Source organism: Acartia tonsa, chromosome 12 (genome assembly GCF_053477335.1).
Source record: "Acartia tonsa isolate MP-2025a chromosome 12, ASM5347733v1, whole genome shotgun sequence".
Lineage (NCBI taxonomy): Eukaryota > Metazoa > Arthropoda > Copepoda > Calanoida > Acartiidae > Acartia > Acartia tonsa.
Window position 1 is genome coordinate 36,247,072 of NC_137271.1, and position 10,611 is coordinate 36,257,682.

The 10,611-nt window shown below is 31.7% G+C and overlaps 2 long non-coding RNA genes across 3 annotated transcripts; both read left to right on the plus strand.

Annotated features, from left to right (window-relative positions):
- The first annotated feature begins 689 nt into the window (after positions 1–689).
- Positions 690–1,129, plus strand: LOC145334570 (uncharacterized). The gene is made up of 2 exons (XR_013884862.1): positions 690–830; positions 1,088–1,129. It is a non-coding gene; the product is annotated as an uncharacterized LOC145334570 (long non-coding RNA).
- Positions 1,130–6,269: 5,140 nt separating this feature from the next.
- Positions 6,270–9,928, plus strand: LOC145333109 (uncharacterized). 2 transcript variants are annotated; one of them, XR_013884462.1, is made up of 4 exons: positions 6,270–6,417; positions 7,864–8,011; positions 8,963–9,037; positions 9,772–9,928. It is a non-coding gene; the product is annotated as an uncharacterized LOC145333109 (long non-coding RNA). The 2 variants fall into 2 exon arrangements; XR_013884463.1 differs by having other exon boundaries at positions 6,305–6,417; positions 7,833–8,011.
- The last annotated feature ends 683 nt before the right edge of the window (positions 9,929–10,611 follow it).

The window sequence follows — 10,611 nt, forward strand, 5'->3', positions numbered from 1 at the left end:
GGAAGAAACCTATAGTTAAAAATTGTAAACTTTTATTAGTAACTCGCCCTAATTATATGCACCTTAGAGGAAATAAAATCTTATCTTATCTTATCTTATTTAAAGATATTTTATTCTATCGTATAAAATATTATTTTTTAAAAAAAAAAACCTTTTGGGTACCTGATGAATGTTTGGGTACCTTCGTAATTATGGTCTAGCAAATTAATTCAAAAAGCAAATTCAAAATTGAATTCTTTTGTTTTAGTTGTGAGGCTATGTGGCACCAATGTTGTGTGTGAATGGGAAATGTGAAAGTCTTCAATGATGTATGCATTTTCTCCTATTCCTTTATTCCTGCTTATAATGTGTAAGTGAGGCAGTTTGAGTTGTTGTGGATATTCGTGAATGTTTTTACGAGCGAATTTGAGGCCATAGGGCCATTTTTCAAACTCTTGTGATTTATGTGGTCATGAGTTTTGACTTTTGTGGACACTGTCTGCACACAAAATTGCAAAGAATGTTAATGATGTGTTCGATTCCTCAGTTCACAGGCGGGTGTGTCTTGGTACTTATATAGTGTGTTCCTTGCGGGATCGAACCCCACCTAAACCTTACTAGAAATATGAGTAGAAGACGACTTTTGTAGTTTGAAATCATATTATCTAAGCAATGAAGCGCGGCATAGCCATATGTATGCGCCCCCACGCGCTTTCTTCCTTTGTATTGTTTGATGCCCTCAGCACGGCACATGTTATGTGACGAAAAATCATGTTTTGTAATAAAATGCGTGGTTTGCTGTGTGATTTTTTACCTCTAAATACTTCCTGGCTTGATATGAATTAAGACTGGTGAGTATTCTTTCTTTTTAACCTTTGAATTTTGAAGATTAAAGTGATTTTTTTGGTTTAAGATATAGCAAATTGATTTCTTTATTTTTTCATTAAAATAGACCAAATCATTGACTTATTTTTACCTACGAATAATTTTATATATTTTAAAATGATTCTGTTTGAAATTTATCAGTTTCTATTAAAAAATATGCACGTTTTCTTATTCGTTGAAACATTTTTAATATTTTGTATTAATTTTGTTATTATCTTTTTAGATCCCACCGTTTCATGGTGTAAATACACTATTTGTAACTGCATCAGTGCCTTATTCATTGGAAGTAGTGAGGATGATTGTGCTTCATGCACTTAAGATCTCGTAGACGGCCACGTAGGCCTAAGTACCGAGATATTCGGCCCAAAGTACCGAAACACGAATACTTCAAAGAAATCATTTATGGCTGCATTCCTGGTTATACCTGGAGTATTTGGGGGGCGGTAAATATTGAGTAATAACTTTTGGTTACTTATCGTTATGCATTCATATATTCGATCTCTGAAGAATTCTGCATCATTCATTACTGTCACAGCTATGCCCTTACTAATTAAAAATCCTACTCCTCCCCCACTTCCTACTTCCCTGTTTTTCTTAAAATACTGGTATCCATTGAATGTGAGATCAACAGAGTGCCAGATTTCTTGCATTGCACATAGGGGCAACAAGGGGCAACAATTCACCACCCCCAAATCAAGTTTTAAACATTCTATGAGTATTATCATACCCAATGTACATCAGATTTCAAAGGAATCGTAAAAATACGCTTTTTAAGTAAGCATTCTAATGCATGGAAGTCAAGAAATGCAAAAATTTTCTTACAGAAAAAGGCATACTTTTTGTGTTTCACCAACTATTTTAAAAGTATTATAAAATCTCTTAGAATTAACGTAATTAGACAAAATAACTTCTGATGAGTCATGCATTACATATATTTTGACAGTATAAAAGAAAAAAACACAAATTGAAGAAATTAGTATTAAATAATTCTAGTTGAAGTCAAGATTTTAGTTTTTATTTGTTTGTTTTTTAATCAACATTTAAGAAGACAGTATGAGGAAACATGTTTTCACTGGTTGCCACCGACTAAAAATACGATATTTGATTACCCAAAGACATATCATAATCGCCTGTACTGGTCTCATTTACCCCCCCGCGCCCCCGTAGGGGTTTTTAGCCTGTTTTCTGAACGTGGGTGCACGAAAAGCTTGTAAGAAAAGGCGTTTAAATGCGCTTTTAAAGTCAAAACTTAAGATATAATTCAAATAAATAAAAGACACAGAAACATAGACATATTGGGAAATATTTATTCTGACTTAGAATTAAAGTTAATAATAAATATTTTCAAGTTCTATTGCACAAAATGATGGGGAGGAGAGGGGGGGGGGGCTAAACCTAAATCTAAACCTCTTTATGTTTGATGTTTTAATGTAACTAAGTAATCGTTTCTATAGATTATTACAAATATCAGGGATCTAAAGGGGACAAAGGTCAATAAATTGTTGTACATCCCCAATGATAATACACAAAATTACCCCTTTTGTAGATTAAAGTTAGTAGTTAAAACATTTGAACACACAACTTTATAACTTTGGGGACTAGTGTTGTAAACAGCCCAATGTCCCCTACCTCACTGCGAAAAGGTAAAGTTAATATGCAAATAACGTGAGGTTCTTATAATCATTCTAAATTTGAATTAGCAAGTAGTCTATTTGTCTGTCTATTGGTAATGCTTTGTTTTTAAATTATGTAGTTACAGGGTATTCATGTTTAAAGTCAGCAGTTTTATTTAGAAGGGAGGGGGCTGTTAATTACACTAGTCCCCAAACTTCAAAGTTTTATAATAACGTTTTTATATTCGTTAGCATAAGAACTTCAGGAAATTTAATTGATTTTTTATTGGTTGGTTCATTAAGTGTTGTTGATGAGTGTCAAAACTTTTCAACCACTAATTGTCATCTACAGACAAATAATTTTGTAATATAATTTATTAAATATGTATTTATTAAATATGTATCAATATTGGGGATGTACATATTAATCGGTTATTGTTTTGTTCCTTAGATCCCTAGGTGTTAATATATAATACAAAGTAGCTTGATGTCTGTTTGTCTGTCCGCCCATCCCTTAAGATCTTGCTAACCACTAAACAGATTGAATTCTACTCTTCAGGGAATATATCTACTGGTCCTGTGGTTGTTTAAAGATCTTTTTCAAAAATAAAAATCCCCCTCAATTTTTTCATATTTCTATAATTAGGGTCGGTCCGTCCGTACATCTGGTACAGTTAGCTTTTTTACTTAACTTAAACAGGCTAGAATTGTCCTATCGATCTCAAACTTTTCATGCTGATTTCTACAACAGTTAGGTACGACTTAGAAAGCACAACAACTCTATAATCGTTACCAGAAAGTCCGTACATCCATTTATAACAAGCTGATTTTTACTTTTTTGACAACAAATAATGGTTTTGAATGTTAAAAATATCCTATTCATCTGATTTTTTGAATACTGATTCCTATTTCAATAACGTCTATTGTTATAAGCGAAGCATCTCTATAATCAAGTCCTAAAAACGTCAGTATGTACTTAAACAGTAACATGTATTTAATCAGTTTTAATTACAATTTTGTAAAGACATGCATTAATATTCAGTTCTGATACTTCACAAGTGTTAATGTTCGTTTGTCCTTCCATTTCAGAGCTTCGCTTCTTTCATGGATGTTGTCATCCTTGTTCAATTACCTCTTGGGGCAAATCCCCTAGAGGCTAGGGGCGAAGCCGCTAGTATACATATAAACAGTAAACAAGAATCATAATATCATTATAAATATAGATATTAGTAAAAAAATTTATGTTAATCATGCCCACATTTATAATGGATTTATTAAACATAAAAATAAAGTGAAACTTGTAGCTTGCTAAAATAAGGATCCCCATCCACCCCCATTTACACCATCCCCTCCCCTCCTACTGAAATGAATTCCATGACCCCAAATTTGACACTTTGAACACTAAAATCGGACTACAATTAACCTAGTTACACTTTAAAGGGCCCAAAAAGCTAGTGATAGGGTAGCTGCGCTACTAAAAAATTCTCTTATTGCTCTGATAACCAAAACCCCTAATTAGACATTTTAAACATGAAATTCAAGATAGTTGATGGATAGATAGATGGATAGATAGATGGATAGATAGAGGGATAGATTGATGGATGGATAAATTGATAGTTGATGGATAAAGAGATGAATAGTTGATGGATAGATAGATGGATCGATATATAGATGGATAGAGAGATGGATAGATAGATGGATAGATAGATGGATAGATAGATGGATAGATAGATGGATAGATAGATGGATAGATAGATGGATAGATAGATGGATAGATAGATGGATAGATAGATGGATAGATAGATGGATAGATAGATGGATAGATAGATGGATAGATAGATGGATAGATAGATGGATAGATAGATGGATAGATAGATGGATAGATAGATGGATAGATAGATGGATAGATAGATGGATAGATAGATGGATAGATAGATGGATAGATAGATGGATAGATAGATGGATAGACAGATGGATAGATATGTGGATAGATAGATGGATAGATTGATGGATAGATAGATGGATAGATAGATGGAAAGATAGATGGATAGGGTAAGGGGGGACTATTTTCGGGAGGGGTTAATCTGGTAATTTTCTATCTACCTTCATAATAATAGGTAGATGAATAGATATATGGATAGATATATTGATAAGTAAATGGATAGACAGATAGATAGATGGATGGGTAGATAGAGGGATAGATTGATGGATGGATAAATTGATAGTTGATGGATAAAGAGATGAATAGTTGATGGATAGATAGATGGATCGATATATAGATGGATAGACAGATGGATAGATAGATGGATAGATAGATAGATGGATAGATAGATGGATAGATAGATGGATAGATAGATGGATAGATAGATGGATAGATAGATGGATAGATAGATGGATAGATAGATGGATAGATAGATGGATAGATAGATGGATAGATATATGGAGAGATAGATGGATAGATTGATGGATAGATAGATGGATAGGGTAAGGGGGGGGCTGTTTTCGGGAGGGGTTAATCTGGTAATTCTCTATCTACCTTCATAAAATGACCATTATCTCCATGTTCCTTTCAAATGACAGAAAAAAACATAAATGCAAATTTGTTTGTTGTTAAATTACCTACAAAAAAGTATAAAATGAAATTTTTGTGAGATGAATTTTAAGGGTACTAAATAATTAAATCCCCTTTTTGGTTGATTTGCCCCAATGTGCATTGTTACCAAAAATTCATAGTAGTACCTTCTATAACTACCTACCCCCCCCCCCCCCCAGCAGAAAATACTTTCTTTATAAGACCAATAACAGAAAGGTTTTTATTAGAATTATTGGGTAATATGAAACATAAAAAGAGCTCTGATGACAACAATGTCAGTATATACCTAGTAAATTTTGTAAGGATAACCATAATTAAACCACTTCTACATATAATAAATCTTAGCTTTGCAACAGGGAAAATGCCTGATAAGCAAAAGATTACAAGGACTATATTAATCCATAAAAGCGGACCATTTTTTTTACTTGATAACTATCGAGGAGTTTCATTAATCAATAGTTTCTCAAAAATTCAAGAAAAATGTCTATATATACAATTAATGGATTTCTTACAAAAACAAAGATTCTTTAACAAATTACAATACTGGTTTCGGCCAGGCAGATCAACATTTCATGCAATTTTACATTTAAAGTGATCACGAAGCTGGAAAATAGTTGATATATGTTACAGATTAATGTTTTTTAAGAGTATTTTTAAAAGAATTAAGTCTTATATACTTCACATTTAAAAAATTATCAAAATTTTAAAAAATTAATTTTCACACATTAAAACATTGATGTTTTTTGTGTGTTTTATTATACATATCTTAAAACCTATCTAATTGACAAATGACACTTATTTTTCTTGAATTTTACTCGTGGATACATAGTAAAATATGTAAGGTTTTGTTACATACATATTAAACTAACCAAAATAGGTTGTATATAGCTTTCTAGGGGTGATTAAAAATTCTCCCGATGATCGTAAAAATATATCCATATATGGAAAAAAATGCCAAATAACATTTTTGATTATGAACCCTGGATTTACAATTTTTCATTTATTTTAATATTTTTAAAAATATCTACATATCCATAGATATATGATGTTAAAAATCATTTGAAGTCAGTTATTTGCTTTGTATACATATGATTAAATAATATAACCACTAACAAATTAAATAAATGCAATTAATTAATATTCTGATAGAATACATAATATTGAGAAATCTCGGCACCAGGGAGAAGGAAAGCATATTTGTGTGTGTGTAACAAAACAAAACAAAACAAACGCACAGCTGTAGCCAGCCCAGTCTGTTTGTCGAGTGTAGATTGAAATAATTATGCCTTTAAACATAGATTAAAATGCAAATATGTCAAACAAAGAATAGTAAAATCTTGTTTAAAGGTAATGTATTATAATATACATAATTTCAAGGGATGCATTTGTTCATTGCTTTTATCTTTTATCAACTTATAAAGATTTATTAAATTAAAAGTATGGAAAATGATCTAATGTGCATCTCAATTACATGGAAAAGTTAGGACACTGCATATTTTTACCAGCCAATAAAGATAATCTTTAAGTACCAAAATTTTTCTTGCAATGAATGAGAGCGTTCTCATCATTTTTTACACATATAATTTACCTGGTAATTTGAGTTATGATTATGTTTATATGTACACTTACTTACGTAACGATTATACCTATAGATGTTATGCGTAAAGATTTTTAAAAGCATAACTTTTTTTATAATTAGGGCCCGTCACTGAATCTTATTCTAGACAGGGAGGGAGTGGACATTGGGCTTTTCATTACATTAGTTCCCAAAGTTTTATAACAATGTTTTTCTATTCGTTAGCTCAATCACCTTAGGTAATTTTATTGAATGACTGGTTCAAGTTATATGTCGTTTTAACCACTAATTGTAATCTAAAGAAGAGATAAGGGGGGGGGGGGTTTAATGCAACCATCTCGTAATCAATGATTAAATGGCACTTAGAATTCGAATTTCAATCTGAAATTTTTCATGAGTAATCCTTGGTCTATTTTCCCTAAATTGAACAAAAAGTTGGAAAAGTAACAGCTGGCGACTCAACCGTTTAGCCGTTTTTTTGCCTATTTTCAGGGCAAATTCATCATTAATTACATAGGAATCAACTTTTTAAAACATATTTTCGGTTTAATTCATGTTAAATGATAGCAAAAACCATTTTTTAAATTTCTAGTACCAACAGCTACTGGCTAGAAACGTTTGAGAGACAAAATGTATGATGTGGAGATAGGTTTCGTGACTAAGATGCTCTTAAGATTGGTAAAAATTGGCTAACTGGCTGCGCCGCCAGCCGTTAGCCGTTACTTTTTCAACTTTTTGTTCGATTTAGGGAAAACAAATCAAAATTCAAATTCTAAGTGCCATTTAATCACTGATTACGAGATGGTTGCATTAACCCCCCCCCCCCCTTTTGTGGATAAGCATTGGAAGGTACATCAATTGATCGGTCATTGCCTTAACCTGTATTCTAGAGGATTTGTACATAAAAATACCAATAGTGGTAATTATTTTTTCTCGTATTCATTCGATTCCGGTGGATAGGAACCGGTTCTCATCTATACGAAAAAACTATGTCTAGCATCGTATTATATCCAGTTTTCTACGAATATAGAAATGTACAATCATAAGATTTAAACTAGCTTTTTTAGCCGGTGCCTTCGGCACCACGGGGCTAAAAAAAACTAGTTTTAATCTTATAATTGTACATTCTATATCCGCGGAAAGCCGTTTATAATACGATGCGAGAAATAACTATTTTTAAATTAAGGATTGTTAAGATGAATACTATTTTTTTATAGGGGACTGATAATACCTAACCCAACTGATCAATGGGGCCAGACTGTCCAGCTTCAGAGGCATACCATTCAGCTCACTCAACATCAAAAACAGAAGCTTCTAAACATGAACCCGCAAGACAGAAGTCTTTTTATTCAAAAACTGTTAAAGGTTGGTATTAATAAAATTTCTGAATTCAAAATGCTGTTATATATCTGTCAACTTTAACTCTATCGGTTCAGTAGTAAGCAAGATCTTGACAAGATTTTTTTTTCATGAGGGTCATTTTTTCCTTTTACTCAAACCTTCAAAATGGTTAAAACCTTCCTATGACCTTTGCCAAGCTTTACTATAAAGGAGAACTAGAATAGGTTTAGCAGTATACAAGATTCTTTGATACAAACACACACAAAGACCAGTGGCTGTGCCCCTAGCCTCTAGGGGCTTTACATTTGAAGGAGTAGGGAAGGGCAGAAAAACCCTAAAACCATCCCAAGGACTATGTGAAGCCTCCTTGAAAGTATTTATTGACATCTTAAGTTACAGACATAACAAGGATGACAACATCCTTAAAAGCGAAGCACTGAAATGGTAGGACAAACGGACATTAACATTTGTATAGTGTCAGATCTAAATAATCAGAATATAAATGTACAAGAGTCGAACCAAAATTGTAATTAAATTTGTTGAAAAACTACTGGATACAGGATGTTTATGGACATACTTACATTTTTAGGACTTGATTATAGAGTTGTTTCGCTTATAACATTATACTTTGTTGTCCCAGGAATTAATATACCAAAAATCAGATCAATCGGATGATTAGATCACATCAAAATTTGTTGTTAAAAAGTAAAAAAACGACATGTTTAAAATGGATGTACGGGCATTGTGGTAATGATTATTGAGTTGCTACGCTTTCTAAAGCGTACCTAATTACTAAAGGAATCACCATGCAAAGTTTGAAATCGATAGGACAATTCTAACATGCCTAAATTAACGAAAAAAGCTATCCATTACGGACGGACGGACGTACGGACGGACCATCCCTAATTATAGAAAAGCTTCGCTTTTAAAACTCTTAATACTTTATATAAAAGGATAAATCATTTTATTTCTTAGGAGCCAGAGGTACAGTTAAGGAAATAAATGCAGATTCAACAACAAAGTATGATGGCTCAGCAACAACAACTACAGGTAAGTTATTAACCAAACCCAATTTTATTAACCAATCCCCCTCTTAAAAGCAAAGCTTTTCTATAATCAGGGCCCCGTCCGTAACAGATAGCTCTTTTCGTTAATTTAGGCATGTTATTTAGGCTATTATATCACATAATTTTCATGATCCTTAAACATTATCCTGTATTTAAGCAGTATTTTTAAAAATTTTGTTTCAACTTTTTTACATTTATATTCTGATTATTCAGTTCTTACACTCTACAAGTGTAAATGTTTGTGTGTCCTACAGTTTCAGAACTTTGCTTTTATGGATGTTGTCACTCTTTTATTTGGTGGGGGGGGGGGGGGGAAGCTAATGATAAATGAATATCATATTTAGGTATATAATAATGATTTTTAACTTTAAAAACATGAAATATCCTTCATTACATAAAAGTATATTAAATTTTGTGAATGTTAAGCAAAGGTTAGATTAGTCCCGCTAGATTAGCTAGGAAGAAATTTACCTAGGAGTAATTAAAGAATCTCCATACTCATATTTTTAGTATGGATGAGAGCCGGTTCTTTTCCACAGGATATTAATCGGTTTCTAATAAATATGAGTATATAATTTCCAGTAATTCTAGGCAGTTATTGAATATAACTTTCCCTGGACTTTTTATAAGCTTCGATTTAAAAAGAATCCTTTATCGGTTAGCGAGATCTTTTCAAACAGACATGTATAGAAATCTTCATCATTAATTTTTTTTCAGATGTTGAGAAGTTAACAACCCTTGATGAGAACAAGAAAAAGAAATAAAAAAATTAATAATATTTATTGTATTTTTGAAAATTTCGAAAAATAAGAGTTTAAATGTCTTTACTAGGTATTGTTCTAGTTGAAATTAAAATATAAATACTTTTAACAGATTGACTTTTTTTATGATATTTACTTTTTATGATGTATAATTTTTAAGTAGTAAAGTTACTCTATAATAAGAAATGTCCATTTTTGTTTAAGGGATTAGTTAACAGTCTTAACAGTTTTACCTCTTGTAAGTACAAGTTCAATGATTTAAAAAAATAAATTTCGTGGAACTATCCCTTTTTTTGATTATTAAATATTTCCTTATGCTGTTTGCTTATTATTATTAGATTTTAGAAGTAGCAAAGCTAATTTATAATTTGTCTGTCCATTACTTCATTGTGGGAATGGGATTTTCTCGCCTGCCATTGAAGTTTCATCAAAAATTTGCAGTGAAGATTCCTTTGACATGTGGAGATAGTTTATACTGTTTTAAAAAGAAACAAAGCGAAGCTTTTCTATATTTAGAGTCACTCCATCTGTTTGTCTGTAATGGTTAGCTCTTTTAATAAATTTAGGTATGTCATAACTGTCCTGTTGATTTAAAACTTTGCATGCTGACTCCTATATCAGTTACTCTCTAATCGTTACCAGAAAGTCCTTACATGCTGATATAAAACTTTTTTGACAACAACTTTTTTGTGATATAATTACCTATTATATTTATAAAATTTCTTGAATTAAGATTCTTAAGACAGGACATAAGCAAGGAATCTGTAATCAAATCCTTAAAATTAAAGTTTGTCCT